The sequence below is a fragment of the Lathyrus oleraceus genome, chromosome 1, assembly GCF_024323335.1.
Source record: "Lathyrus oleraceus cultivar Zhongwan6 chromosome 1, CAAS_Psat_ZW6_1.0, whole genome shotgun sequence".
NCBI lineage: Eukaryota > Viridiplantae > Streptophyta > Magnoliopsida > Fabales > Fabaceae > Lathyrus > Lathyrus oleraceus.
The window spans coordinates 279576559-279587538 of NC_066579.1; the positions used below are offsets into that span (position 1 = coordinate 279576559).

The 10980-nt window shown below is 38.4% G+C and overlaps 1 non-coding gene across 1 annotated transcript; it reads right to left on the reverse strand.

Moving 5' to 3' along the window:
* Positions 1 to 9276: 9276 nt before the first annotated feature.
* LOC127116233 (small nucleolar RNA R71) lies at positions 9277 to 9383 on the reverse strand. The gene has a single exon (XR_007801202.1). It is a non-coding gene; the product is annotated as a small nucleolar RNA R71 (small nucleolar RNA).
* Between the last annotated feature and the right edge of the window lie 1597 nt (positions 9384 to 10980).

Genomic DNA, 10980 nt, shown 5'->3' on the forward strand with positions numbered 1-10980 from the left:
TCCTCCTCCTCAGCCTGTCCTGACCGAAGAATCAGCCATGCCTGATCTCCGACATCATATGCCAGGAACAGATATTAAAACCGTCATTGAAGCCTTGATGTCAGAACAAGACGCCCTCAGGGAAGATTTCCACAGCTTGAGACTTGAAATCCTAGAATACATGAGCAGCACGGCAAGTCAGTTACGTATGTTACGGCATCATGTTAACTCTTTTGCTCCTCCGGCCAGAGATCCGAAGATAGATGGAATTTAGTTATTTTTCTTTCTAAGTTATTTAGTTTTAGGCTAGATTTTTCATTAATGTTGTTTGAATTCATGTTTATTTCTATTTCATTTCATTGCTTTCTTTCACTGTAATACATTATGATCATTTTTATTGAAGCTGTTTAGTTAATTTTATTATGCAATGGCTATTATGCTCTACTGTTGTTACCTATTATTATTATACAAAGCAAGTAAGCGTGCACAATACATTAAAATTGCAGACTAAAAATGATCATAAGCAAAATGAAATATTAAAATACGCTACCAAAGTAATTCTGTGAAGCGCTACTGAAGCCTTGCCAAAAAGGACTGTGTGACGAGCGTCACACACTCCATGACGAACGGCACGCAAAACGCCTGTTACGAACGTCACAGCCTTGTGACGAGCGTAACGCCCCTCAGACATGTGAACGTTAGGGAGCCGTTGGAGACGAACGTTACACTTTAATTTTTACCTTCCCCATTCATTTTTTCGTTTACCACACTTAATTACTCTTCAACCACTTTTTCTTTCTACCTTCCAATCCTTCTCCTATAAATACCTACCAAAACTTCCTTCATTCACCACAAACAATTCTCTCATATCAAATACATTTCTTTTTCTTTCCAAATCATCCCTTCAAAAATTCATCACAATGGCGGGAAATCAAAATTTCGGAAATATCATCTTCCGATCCGGAGATGACAACTATCAGCAAGAGCAATTCGAGCGCTTCCAGCAGCGAGGCGTCGCTTCCACCAGGTACCCCGATTTAACTTGTTTACAACAATTAGGCTTACTCCAAGGTATCGAGTGGATGCTCCGTAAAGCCGATTTAACCTTCCTTTGCACTCATAACCAACCCACCTACCCTTCCCTAACCTTAGAATTCCTAAGTTCTTACGACTACACCACTCCCGCCGGTGAGGGTGAATTTCTGACCGGTACCGCAACCTTCCGCATGTTTAACACCGAGTACTCTCTAACCCAAAACCAATTGAGTACCATGCTACAATTTACCATAGAAGGCCAAGTCTACCCCAGAATCCCTCCCGACCTAAACTGGAACACAGTTGGCGTTTTTGACCTTTTTAAGAAAATTTCCGGTATAGAGACCTACAACTGGGAAGAACTCCTTCTCTCCCACATCCATAACCCCACCATCCGTTATTTTCTCCGTATCTTGCAAAACCCAGTTTTTGGTAGACCAAACAACAGCAAGGTCAACTCAAAGGAGTTATTTTTCCTCCAGTGCGTCTTCGAACCGCAAGCCCAGGTAAACGCCGCCTCCTTTCTCTTTCATCATATCCGCACCTTATGTGCTAGAGGCCGGCAACCCTTTATAATTGGTGGATTAATAACCTCCATAGCACTTGGCCTGAACCTAGGGGATAGACTCCAAACTTTAGAATCCCTACCTCCCCTGTCTATGGATATCAGCTATTGCCGTTCTAGCCGCCCGATTAAAAACAGAGTAGGCGGAAGCTATTATCTTATGGTGAACAACCAAGCAGTCCCGAGTGTTGTGCTACCCAATACCACCCTAACTGATGTCACAAACCCCGACCGCCACCTCTACGATCTTAGCGCTCCTGAAACCACCGAGCCTTCACAAACAAACCAGCAAACTGATGAGTTTGAAGAAATGGAACAAGGTGACCATCCGCCAACACAACAATCAGTCCCGCTCAACCCTTCCCGTAATGCAGCCGGCCCATCCTCCCAACGTCGTCGACGAAGAAGGCCTGCGACCAACGACGACATTATGGATGCTATCGATGGTATGCAGACACAAAATGCAGAGATGATGCAGATGATGCGTCAAATGCAACAGCAACAGGATGCTCGGAATGCCATAACCGACCAGCGGTTTACTGAATTGTTTAGCAGGTTCGACAACTTAGACATACGTCAAAGATCACCAGGGCCAAGAACCAGAGGCGGAAGGCAGCCTTAGTTGTTATTTCTTTGCATTTCCATTTTGTATTTCTTTCCCTTAAAACATTGAGGACAATGTTTAGTTTAAGTATGGGGGGGAAACAATATTCTTTCCATTCTCATTTTTCAAGTATGTACTCTCCCTTTCATCGTTATTTCCCTTTTTTTTTCCCTATAAAAAAAAAAAAAAAAAAAAAAAAATTATTTTAAGTTAAGTTCCTAAGTGTGAAAAATTTTCTATTATCTATTCCCCTCAATTTTCTTGAGCCATAACAAAAATTTTTTTTAACACACCCAATAAGTATAAAGGTTGCTTACTTTATAAAACTTGAGTGAAATCAAAACAAAATCATTACCATAACAACGCTCTGAGAACCTCAATATGTTAGATCAAGATAAGTACCTATTATACCGATTCCTTGAACTTTTAGTTCTATGGCAACCCCAAGTAGTTTATACAGAAGTCAGCACCATCTTAATAGCAAACTACGTGGAGAGTCGATGAATATAAGTGAATGATCCCCAAAGTAACCTAAGATATATAATATATCAAGAAATGCACTAATTAAATTAGGTGATCCTTACCAGATCATTTAATCTAAAGGTTGCAGATCATGCAAAAGCACAATACGAAAGACCCATTATGAGTTGGTTCAGTAGGAATCTGGTACTGAACTCGGTAGGGCGGACTACGGTTCGATCCCCCGCAATTTGCAATGGACTGAATAATGAAGTTATCCGACTTATGTACCAGAACTTCTAGCTAAAAGCGGATCATAATCACTAACCGGTTACTCCACTATGTGCGCGAAAGGATAAAGGGCTTAATGTGATTTCGCTAGAATGAAAACGGGTAAAATAAGACTAAAGGAACCAGGATAGCTATCATAGGGTACTTGAACTGATTGGCATAAAGTAGGGTTATCTAAGTTGTAACGGTAGTTGTTGATGTCAAGATTAAACTCGAGTCCTCCTAAACAAAAATCCATTTGCAACCTAGTACGAATTGATGTGTGCTTTGAAATTTCATCTGGCTAAAACTTTTAACAAGTTCTATACTGAATTTTGCTTGAGGACAAGCAAAGATTTAAGTATGGGGGAGTTTGATAACATGAAATTATATCACATTTGAAGACTTAATTCAATTAGATTATATTATCATTTACTTTAATTTATCCCATTTTATCAGATATTATGCAGTATTTCTTTTCTATTTACATCAGGTACCCATTTTGAAGCAAAAGTGAAAAAGGGAAGAAAAGGAGGTGTAGAAAGGAGTAAAAAGGAAACAAATATCAAAGACCAAGCCCAGCCCAAAAGAAAGCGCACGTTGTGCCTGTGACGGGCGTCACAAGGGTTGTGACGAGCGTCACACTAGAAGCATCCCTGTGACGAGCGTCACACACTGGTGTGACGAGCGTCACACCATTCCACTAGCTTTTTGGCGCAAGTCACGCTCTCAGAAGAATTGAAGAAGAACGTTGAGAGAGTTCGTGTCCTATGCCCACGCCGTGTATTTAGCCATGCTGAAGACTCGTGGGAAACGGAATGCAGTTACCAAGGCTATTATAAATAGCCATCTCACAAACCTAAAAAAGTCTCAGTTTTTGCACGCTCAGTTTGCCGAAGCTCTGCCAAATTTTCTTTTCACGCCTTTGCTTATTTTTCTTCCTTTCCAGCAACTTAGCATTGTTTATTTATTTATTTCTTTTGCAAGATTTACATTCTTTTTCCCTTGCAAATTTACCTTTCCAGTTTTAGCTTTTAGATATTTTTCGCATAATAGTTTCTACACCAGAAACTATTGTGCAACTTTATACCGGATTTAACCTTACGTTATATTCCAGTTTTATTTCCTTGATTTAATTTACTGTCTAATTGAAGAATCCAAGAACAAATCCTACCGGCTTGTGGTGGAGTGTTCAAGACCATTGTATTACGCATTCAGGTTCTTTAATTGTTATTTAATTTTTAATGTTTTATTCTATTGTTTATTCATATTGCCTGCCTGGAATGAGTCTGTTTATGCATGATATAAATTCTTATTTATTTAGCATGTCTGGCTAATTTGCCTAGGTATCGGTATGTAAAGTAAGCAGAATAAGGGATCAAGACTGAGTCGGTCTATTTAAACTTAAAATCAAAATCAATCTTTTTACGGTTTCAACTTACAGGTTTAATAACAAGATTTTTTACAAAAGTAAAAGACATAAAGAAGTTAAAATCAATAGAGCGAGAGTTTGAGATTTTAACTGGACAGTGTAAGTTAGGCATTAATTCTAGATCAGGGCGAGAGCAAGTTTTAGAGTTAATTAAATTCTGACCTTTTCCAAAAGTATTTTTAAAGATTGGATGTGAGGACGAGAGTTAAGCATTTGGATTTAATTATATAACCTAAGTCAACAGAGCGAGAGTTTGAGATAAGGGTGTTTAAAACGGTCAGTATTTTCTTAAAAAGAGTTTCTGCAACTTTATTGTTTTCAAAATATGGTTTTTGACTTAATTATAAGTGACAGCAACATTAATATAAAATCATGGTTTATTCAACAGAGCGAGAGTTTGAGATAGAACCTTTAACCAATGAAGTTAACCGAAACGATTCATTTTAAAACCAAGAAACCGACAAAGACTTGATTCCCTAGTTTTGACGAACTACATACCGATATCCGTTTTATTAATATTTAATCTAGATATTAGTTTAGCTCTTAGTTTTTCCCCAAACAATCGAACATTTTCACCTTAGATTTACGTAGTAACCTTAGATAACGGTATATCGATTCATAAGTCCCTGTGGGATCGATATCTTTTAAAACTACGCGATAGAACTGTGCACTTGCAGTTTGTATCCCATTCTCGACTCACCCAGTCGAGCGATCAAATTCTCAAGACGTTGAATGTTGCTTCCACTCCTTATTCCTTGATTCAAGGTGAATCAAGTCCTTCAATTGTTGTTGATAGACCTCCGATTCCAGCCCCTTTGTTGAATAACTCTCAGTTCTTCAAACCCTCGGCCCGACTGATCTAAACTACAACAAATCGAACCCGAAATCTTCCCTTTAATATCACTGAATCCGCTACTAGATTGATGAAGACTTCCTCTTCTCAATCACCTTCGCTCAGCTGAAAATTGATGAAGAATTCGTCCAAAAACCCCCAAAATCAAACCAGTCTTGCAGGACAAAACCCTAAAGGTTTTATTAAAGAAAAAACCTGTCGCAAGCTTCAACCCGAACCGGATTCCCCAATCTCTGCTTCGAATGTTATCACCTTTAACCAATCACAAAGCACTTCAAAAATGGTTGTGTGTAATTGATGTGTTGTGAGATGTTGAAGATGAAGATGATGAATCTTGGACACCTATTTCACTTTTTCTTGTTCTTTGTACACTTGAATCAATTTGTCAAATGTTAGTTGATACAAGTAACTAAACTTCTATTTATAGTAACAGACCAACCAACCCACTTAACAACTTTTCAAACAGAGTGGGAAATGCTTAAAAACTGAATTTGCGCACGAACGGTCGACCATAACAGGTCTATGCATCGACGCATAGCCTGCAGTTTTGGACAGTCTGAAAAACACATCAGTATGCGTCGACCATAGGTCGGCGTGCGCTGACCCGTGGTTCATGCGCTGACCCCTGCGGTCGACTCAAGCCTTTTGTGCGCTGACCCGTGAGGAAATGCACTATGTTATGCGCCGACCCTACGGTCGACTCAAACCCTGCAAATCTGCAAAAATTCAGATTTTTGTGGTTTTCATGCATTTTGTCATGACCACATTTTATCCACATATGTTGTATGAAATATAACAGTTTAGATGAGCATAGAAAAGGATATGATAGGTGATATGTTGCATTTGTTTTGTAGAGGTGGAATAGACAATGTCGATTCATCCATGGTGGTAATTTGTCATTATCGAAACCTATGATCGTATGTTGTATGACAGTTTGCCCTTACATTTGGAACCCTTACATGTGAGGTATAAATAGAATAACTGTAGGTTGAAAGTTATACCCTAATTTGTTAATAAATAGATAAATAATTTCCTATAATTGTTGCTACCTAAATAAGGAAATAGTAATTACGTAAATAAAGAAATAACAGTAATAGATAATAACTCTATTTACACTACTGTTTTATAACAACTTGACAAATCAGAATAAACTGATTATGATTTGATGTTTGTTAATCGTCAACACTCTCCCTCAATCTGGGTGGTAGATGTCTATCATACCCAAATTTGATTTGATATTTTCATAAGTATTCCTTGGAAGAGCCTTGGTTAAGATATCTACAGTTTGCTTGCATGATGGGACATGATCAATACTAATAATCTTATGATCAATTTTTTATTTAATGAAGTTTCGGTCAATTTCCACATGTTTTGCTCTATCATGTTGGACTGGATTCTTTTCAATACTTATAGCAGCTTTGTTATCACATAGTAACTTCACAGTAGGGTTTGCATGAATTTTGATTTCATCTAGCATGCTCTTAAGCCACATTACTTCACAAATACTTAGGACATAACTCTAAATTTTACTTTTGCACTACTCCTCGCCACTACAAATTGTTTCTTGCTTCTCCAAGTTATTAGGTTCCCCCACACAAATGAATAATAGCTTGTAGTCAGTTTTCTGTCTGTGGAGCACCCTGCCCAATCTGAGTATGTATAAACTTCAATGCCCCTGTTTGAATTCTTCTTGAAGTGGAGACCTCGGCCAAGTGTGCCTTTGATGTATTGGAGGATTCTATTCGCCATTTTCATGTTATACTCAGTTGGAGTTGACATGTAGCGACTAACTGATCACACCAAAATTTACGTATTTTTGACTCCGATTTCACATGCATTCTAGCCGTTTTATTATCATTTTGTTGTGTTATTGGTATGTTTTCCTTTATTTTCAGGTTTTCACTTTAATCGGAGCCCCGATTGAGAAAAGGAGCGAAAAAGAGCCAAAAACCCTAAAATTCAGCATTTTTCTCTTATGGCCTACCCAATGGCGGGTGCCACAGACCAAGCCATGACGTGTCAAATTCAACTTCCATCAACTCCCACGTTTTCCCACTACTTCCACTAAGGAGCCCCATATTTTGCTTGTGGCGGGCGCCACAAGAAGAAAAACGGTTCCCTCCTATTTTCAAGTTGAAGGGCATCCAAGTCATTTCCATCTTTTTACTTGCCTATAAATAGAAACGCGAATTCACTTTTACAATCATCCAAACTTAGAGCAGAGGCAAACTCAGAAGCAAATTTGTTTCACTTAGGCATATATTCAGTATTTTATAGTGGTAATCGCTTTGCATTGGAGTGTTACCACAATTGTGTCATCAAGTCTGTGATAGAGTCTGTAATCGAGTTTGGAGCACTTTGGAAGGAAGTTAATCCTGCCGCCATTTTATTTTCGGCATTGCAATTTACTCAGCCCTCCGAATGGAGCAGGTTTTTATTTCTTGTCTTTACTTTATTTATTTCTCGCACTCGCCTTTACTTTATTTATTTCCCACACGCGCTTTTACTTTATTTATTTCCCGCACTCGCCTTTACTTTATTTATTTCCCGCACTCGCTTTTACTTTATTTATTTCCCGCAATTGCTTTTACTTTATTTATATCCTGTACTCGCTTTTACTTTATTTATTTCTCGCACTCACTTTTACTTTATTTATTTCTCGCACTCGCTTTAAATTATTTACTTTCCGTACTCGCACTACTTTTATTTATTTTAATGCACTTTTACTTTACCATGTCTAGCTAAATTTATAAGGTTAGAATGTAAGGATCATAATTGAACCGATAATCCGTACAACTGTTCGTAGAAACACTTGAGGGCTATTTTAACTTTCAACTTAAGTTTTCCCGTACTTCAATTCCGTTGGGTAAGATCGAAAGCCGTCCAACGTCTATTTAAACTTAATTGTTTTTTAACTATTTCAAAAACAGCGAAAGCGCTTTGTCTAGTTCATTAGGAGTTTTTAACATTAAGAAGAAAAGAGATTTTAAAACTATTTTCGAACGCGTTTATAAGTTTAGAGTCTGGTTCGTAAGAACCTCTTTTGGTTAAGAAGTCCAGGTTATAATACTTTTCAACTTAGTCAAAATACTATATTTCTTAAAAATAGGTTTACTACTCTAACGCAATGTGCACCTTTTTATAAGTGACAATAAGAGGGTTTGATTAGGGAGTACAACTCGGTTCTGAATACGCGAAAGCGATAGTTCCTGTTAAATTAGTTCTTTTCAAAGTAGGAAACATTGCCCATAAGTAGCTCTATTAGCAAGTACTTGGATTATCCATTGATTACGTGAATTACATTCGACCCTGTCTTTATCAATTATAAATCTATTTCAACACTTTACTTTTTATTGCACACTACAAAAACACTTATTTCGATTGCCTTTGATAAACACCATAACGACAGATAACGATAGATTGACACTTGGTCTCTGTGAATTCGATAATCTTTTATATTACTCTGACGCGTTCGTATACTTGCGAAAAACACGCATCAAGTTTTTGGCGCCGTTGCCGGGGACTAATTTCGTCAAATTTCATTTTCCTGTTGTTATGTCGTTTTGACTTAGGTTATTTCCCGCCGGTCAATGCGAAGAACTCGCAGCACCGGAAGTTTAAGTTTAGTATACCCTCTGGCGGAACCTGAACGTTATGCTCGCGCACGTTTATTCTTTCATAGAATTAAGAGAGCTATGGCCGAAGATCAAAACCAAAGACCTCTTAAGGACTTCGCTCAACCATGTAATGAAGAACCTAGTTCTAGTATAGTAAACCCAACTATCCCAGCCAATAATTTTGAACTTAAACCATCCCTATTGCAACTAGTGCAACAAAGATAATTTGCGGGTCTCGCTACCGAGAACCCTAACCAACATTTAAAAATATTTCTTCAATTAGCAGATACTTTTAAAACCAATGGAGCTTCTCCTGAGGCAATACGTTTAAGATTATTTCCTTTTTCCCTCAGAGATAAAGCCGTATCATGGTTAGATTCCCTTCCACCCAATTCCATTACGACTTAGGATAACCTTAGGAGAGTTTTTCTTGCTAGATATTTTCCCCCGAGTAAGACCGCCGTTCTTCGAAACCATATAACCATATTTACCCAAAACCAAGGAGAATCGTTGTGCGAAGCTTGGGAGAGATATAAAGAGTTGTTACGAGTATGCCCACATCATGGTTTAGAAAATTGGTTAATCATTCAAACCTTCTATAATGGACTTCACTATAACACAAAGATGACCATCGACGCTGCCGCAGGCGGTGCTCTGATGAACAAACCTTATCCTGAAGCTAGTGCCCTCATTGAAGATATGGCTCAAAACCATCAATCATGGGGAGTCGAACGAGCGACAATTGAGAAGAAGGAAGCCCAAGGAGGAGTGCATGAACTAAGCTCTATAGACATGATGCAAGCTAAAATGGACGCATTAGCCTTAAAAGTCGAGCATATGTACACAAACCCGAATACTGTAGCCGCAGTTTCGTCGGATTGTGAGATATGTGGAACCCAAGGACACCAATCCGCTGAATGTAGTCTATTGAACGAAACCCACTCCGAGCAAGTGAACTACACCCAAGGGAACCCATATTCAAATACCTATAACCCTGGATGGAGGAATCACCTGAACTTCTCCTATAAAAACAATAACCCTATTCAAAATAATGCACCTCTGAGACCTAGTTATCAAGCCCCTAGGTCAAATCAACCTATGCAACCTGTACCACCAAAGCCGAGCCTTGAGAAAATTATGGAAAATTTTATCACCGCTCAAACCCAACAAAACAAGGAGTTCATGAACCAAAACATTCATGTTAACGAATTGATTACTCAGTTAGGAACCAAGGTTGACCAAATAGTTACTCATACCAAGATGCTTGAAACCCAGATCTCTCAGGTAGCTTTAAACCAAGCCTCTCAGACTACACCTGGAGGACAATTCCCTGGACAACCTCAACAAAATCCGAGAGGACAAGCCAATGCCATTATCCTACGAAGTGGGAACGCTTATGATGAGCCACCAAACCCAAGATTGAGTGAACCCGAAACTTCTAAGGAATGTACCAAACCCACAGACGAAGTGAAGGAACCAGAGGAATCTGAAAACCAGGAAGGTCGAGAGAAAGGAGAAGAACCTAAAGATAAAATTTACGTACCGCCCCACCATATAAACCACCTATACCATATCCGCAAAAACTCAAACAAACCCAAATCATTAAACAGTATCAAAAATTTATTAAAGTTATAGAAAAACTTCATGTAGAAATCCCTTTAACAGAAGCCATCACCCAAATACCTTCTTATGCAAAGTTTCTTAAAGACATCTTTACCAACAAACGTAGACTTGACGATCCGAAGCCTTTGGAATGTAATGCTATTTCCGAGGAAAAATTAGCAAAGAAAGATAAAGATCCTGGAAATTTCTCCATTCGTTGCCTTTTGGGTAATCATGTCATCGAAAAAGCTTTTCTAGACTTAGGAGCTAGTGTGAGCTTAATGCCTCTAGCAGTTTGTGAGAGATTAAACTTAGGAGAATTACAACCTAGTAAGATGTCACTTCAGTTAGCCGATAGATCTGTCAAATATCCGATAGGCATTTTAGAAGATGTCCCTGTTAGGATAGGTCAACTATTTATCCCTACTGATTTTGTTGTCATGGACATCAAAGAAGACAATGATATACCAATCCTTCTAGGTAGACCATTCTTATCGACTGCAGGAGCCATAATAGATGTCAAGAAAGGAAAGTTGACGTTTGAGGTAGGTGACGAGAAAATAG